Here is a 5,000-nt window from a genome sequence, read left to right on the forward strand (position 1 = left end):
CCGCGCAATGCAAGAACAGGCCAAAAACTGGCCAAAACGGCCCAAAAACGGGCCAAAACTGGCCATTTTTGGCTGCGCGAGCGGCGAGCGGCGGACAGCGAGCGAAGCGAGAGGCAGCACCGTCCCTGCTATACGAAAGCCCCATCCAGCCCTGTGCCACCCGGGGGGTTCCAGGGTGCTGAGATGGCTGACGTTTTGCTCCGCTCTCGACGGTCACCGCGCAATGCAAGAACAGGCCAAAAACTGGCCAAAACGGCCCAAAAACGGGCCAAAACTGGCCATTTTTGGCTGCGCGAGCGAGCGGCGAGCGGCGGACAGCGAGCGAAGCGAGAGGCAGCACCGTCCCTGCTATACGAAAGCCCCATCCAGCCCTGTGCCACCCGGGGGGTTCCAGGGTGCTGAGATGGCTGACGTTTTGCTCCGCTCTCGACGGTCACCGCGCAATGCAAGAACAGGCCAAAAACTGGCCAAAACGGCCCAAAAACGGGCCAAAACTGGCCATTTTTGGCTGCACGAGCGAGCGGCGAGCGGCGGACAGCGAGCGAAGCGAGAGGCAGCACCGTCCCTGCTATACGAAAGCCCCATCCAGCCCTGTGCCACCCGGGGGGTTCCAGGGTGCTGAGATGGCTGACGTTTTGCTCCGCTCTCGACGGTCACCGCGCAATGCAAGAACAGGCCAAAAACTGGCCAAAACGGCCCAAAAACGGGCCAAAACTGGCCATTTTTGGCTGCACGAGCGAGCGGCGAGCGGCGGACAGCGAGCGAAGCGAGAGGCAGCACCGTCCCTGCTATACGAAAGCCCCATCCAGCCCTGTGCCACCCGGGGGGTTCCAGGGTGCTGAGATGGCTGACGTTTTGCTCCGCTCTCGACGGTCACCGCGCAATGCAAGAACAGGCCAAAAACTGGCCAAAACGGCCCAAAAACGGGCCAAAACTGGCCATTTTTGGCTGCACGAGCGAGCGGCGAGCGGCGGACAGCGAGCGAAGCGAGAGGCAGCACCGTCCCTGCTATACGAAAGCCCCATCCAGCCCTGTGCCACCCGGGGGGTTCCAGGGTGCTGAGATGGCTGACGTTTTGCTCCGCTCTCGACGGTCACCGCGCAATGCAAGAACAGGCCAAAAACTGGCCAAAACGGCCCAAAAACGGGCCAAAACTGGCCATTTTTGGCTGCGCGAGCGAGCGGCGAGCGGCGGACAGCGAGCGAAGCGAGAGGCAGCACCGTCCCTGCTATACGAAAGCCCCATCCAGCCCTGTGCCACCCGGGGGGTTCCAGGGTGCTGAGATGGCTGACGTTTTGCTCCGCTCTCGACGGTCACCGCGCAATGCAAGAACAGGCCAAAAACTGGCCAAAACGGCCCAAAAACGGGCCAAAACTGGCCATTTTTGGCTGCACGAGCGAGCGGCGAGCGGCGGACAGCGAGCGAAGCGAGAGGCAGCACCGTCCCTGCTATACGAAAGCCCCATCCAGCCCTGTGCCACCCGGGGGGTTCCAGGGTGCTGAGATGGCTGACGTTTTGCTCCGCTCTCGACGGTCACCGCGCAATGCAAGAACAGGCCAAAAACTGGCCAAAACGGCCCAAAAACGGGCCAAAACTGGCCATTTTTGGCTGCACGAGCGAGCGGCGAGCGGCGGACAGCGAGCGAAGCGAGAGGCAGCACCGTCCCTGCTATACGAAAGCCCCATCCAGCCCTGTGCCACCCGGGGGGGGTTCCAGGGTGCTGAGATGGCTGACGTTTTGCTCCGCTCTCGACGGTCACCGCGCAATGCAAGAACAGGCCAAAAACTGGCCAAAACGGCCCAAAAACGGGCCAAAACTGGCCATTTTTGGCTGCACGAGCGAGCGGCGAGCGGCGGACAGCGAGCGAAGCGAGAGGCAGCACCGTCCCTGCTATACGAAAGCCCCATCCAGCCCTGTGCCACCCGGGGGGTTCCAGGGTGCTGAGATGGCTGACGTTTTGCTCCGCTCTCGACGGTCACCGCGCAATGCAAGAACAGGCCAAAAACTGGCCAAAACGGCCCAAAAACGGGCCAAAACTGGCCATTTTTGGCTGCGCGAGCGAGCGGCGAGCGGCGGACAGCGAGCGAAGCGAGAGGCAGCACCGTCCCTGCTATACGAAAGCCCCATCCAGCCCTGTGCCACCCGGGGGGTTCCAGGGTGCTGAGATGGCTGACGTTTTGCTCCGCTCTCGACGGTCACCGCGCAATGCAAGAACAGGCCAAAAACTGGCCAAAACGGCCCAAAAACGGGCCAAAACTGGCCATTTTTGGCTGCACGAGCGAGCGGCGAGCGGCGGACAGCGAGCGAAGCGAGAGGCAGCACCGTCCCTGCTATACGAAAGCCCCATCCAGCCCTGTGCCACCCGGGGGGTTCCAGGGTGCTGAGATGGCTGACGTTTTGCTCCGCTCTCGACGGTCACCGCGCAATGCAAGAACAGGCCAAAAACTGGCCAAAACGGCCCAAAAACGGGCCAAAACTGGCCATTTTTGGCTGCACGAGCGAGCGGCGAGCGGCGGACAGCGAGCGAAGCGAGAGGCAGCACCGTCCCTGCTATACGAAAGCCCCATCCAGCCCTGTGCCACCCGGGGGGTTCCAGGGTGCTGAGATGGCTGACGTTTTGCTCCGCTCTCGACGGTCACCGCGCAATGCAAGAACAGGCCAAAAACTGGCCAAAACGGCCCAAAAACGGGCCAAAACTGGCCATTTTTGGCTGCACGAGCGAGCGGCGAGCGGCGGACAGCGAGCGAAGCGAGAGGCAGCACCGTCCCTGCTATACGAAAGCCCCATCCAGCCCTGTGCCACCCGGGGGGTTCCAGGGTGCTGAGATGGCTGACGTTTTGCTCCGCTCTCGACGGTCACCGCGCAATGCAAGAACAGGCCAAAAACTGGCCAAAACGGCCCAAAAACGGGCCAAAACTGGCCATTTTTGGCTGCACGAGCGAGCGGCGAGCGGCGGACAGCGAGCGAAGCGAGAGGCAGCACCGTCCCTGCTATACGAAAGCCCCATCCAGCCCTGTGCCACCCGGGGGGTTCCAGGGTGCTGAGATGGCTGACGTTTTGCTCCGCTCTCGACGGTCACCGCGCAATGCAAGAACAGGCCAAAAACTGGCCAAAACGGCCCAAAAACGGGCCAAAACTGGCCATTTTTGGCTGCACGAGCGAGCGGCGAGCGGCGGACAGCGAGCGAAGCGAGAGGCAGCACCGTCCCTGCTATACGAAAGCCCCATCCAGCCCTGTGCCACCCGGGGGGTTCCAGGGTGCTGAGATGGCTGACGTTTTGCTCCGCTCTCGACGGTCACCGCGCAATGCAAGAACAGGCCAAAAACTGGCCAAAACGGCCCAAAAACGGGCCAAAACTGGCCATTTTTGGCTGCACGAGCGAGCGGCGAGCGGCGGACAGCGAGCGAAGCGAGAGGCAGCACCGTCCCTGCTATACGAAAGCCCCATCCAGCCCTGTGCCACCCGGGGGGTTCCAGGGTGCTGAGATGGCTGACGTTTTGCTCCGCTCTCGACGGTCACCGCGCAATGCAAGAACAGGCCAAAAACTGGCCAAAACGGCCCAAAAACGGGCCAAAACTGGCCATTTTTGGCTGCACGAGCGAGCGGCGAGCGGCGGACAGCGAGCGAAGCGAGAGGCAGCACCGTCCCTGCTATACGAAAGCCCCATCCAGCCCTGTGCCACCCGGGGGGTTCCAGGGTGCTGAGATGGCTGACGTTTTGCTCCGCTCTCGACGGTCACCGCGCAATGCAAGAACAGGCCAAAAACTGGCCAAAACGGCCCAAAAACGGGCCAAAACTGGCCATTTTTGGCTGCACGAGCGAGCGGCGAGCGGCGGACAGCGAGCGAAGCGAGAGGCAGCACCGTCCCTGCTATACGAAAGCCCCATCCAGCCCTGTGCCACCCGGGGGGTTCCAGGGTGCTGAGATGGCTGACGTTTTGCTCCGCTCTCGACGGTCACCGCGCAATGCAAGAACAGGCCAAAAACTGGCCAAAACGGCCCAAAAACGGGCCAAAACTGGCCATTTTTGGCTGCGCGAGCGAGCGGCGAGCGGCGGACAGCGAGCGAAGCGAGAGGCAGCACCGTCCCTGCTATATACGAAAGCCCCATCCAGCCCTGTGCCACCCGGGGGGTTCCAGGGTGCTGAGATGGCTGACGTTTTGCTCCGCTCACGACGGTCACCGCACCACGCAAGAACGGACCATAAACAGGCCAAAACAGCCCAAAAACGGGCCAAAACTGGTCATTTTTGGCTGCGCGAGCGAGCGGCGAGCGGCGAACAGCGAGCGAAGCGTGAGGCAGCACCGTCCCTGCTATACGAAAGCCCCATCCAGCCCTGTGCCACCCGGGGGGTTCCAGGGTGCTGAGATGGCTGACGTTTTGCTCCGCTCACGACGGTCACCGCGCCATGCAAGAACGGACCAAAAACAGGCCAAAACAGCCCAAAAACGGGCCAAAACTGGCCATTTTTGGCTGAGCGAGCGAGCGGTGAGCGGCGAACAGCGAGCGAAGCGAGAGGCAGCACCGTCCCTGCTATACGAAAGCCCCATCCAGCCCTGTGCCACCCGGGGGGTTCCAGGGTGCTGAGATGGCTGACGTTTTGCTCCGCTCACGACGGTCGCCGTGCCACGCAAGAACGGACCAAAAACAGGCCAAAACAGCCCAAAAACGGGCCAAAACTGGCCATTTTAGGTTGCGCGAGCGAGCGGCGAGCGGCGAACAGCGAGCGAAGCGTGAGGCAGCACCGTCCCTGCTATACGAAAGCCCCATCCAGCCCTGTGCCACCCGGGGGGTTCCAAGGTGCTGAGATGGCTGACGTTTTGCTCCGCTCACGACGGTCACCGCGCCACGCCAGAACAGACCAAAAACAGGCCAAAACAGCCCAAAAACGGGCCAAAACTGGCCATTTTTGGCTGCGCGAGCGAGCGGCGAGCGGCGAACAGCGAGCGAAGCGAGAAGCAGCACCGTCCATGCTATACGAAAGCCCAATCTAGCAAAGAA

This window comes from Musa acuminata, unplaced genomic scaffold, assembly GCF_036884655.1.
Source record: "Musa acuminata AAA Group cultivar baxijiao unplaced genomic scaffold, Cavendish_Baxijiao_AAA HiC_scaffold_713, whole genome shotgun sequence".
Lineage (NCBI taxonomy): Eukaryota > Viridiplantae > Streptophyta > Magnoliopsida > Zingiberales > Musaceae > Musa > Musa acuminata.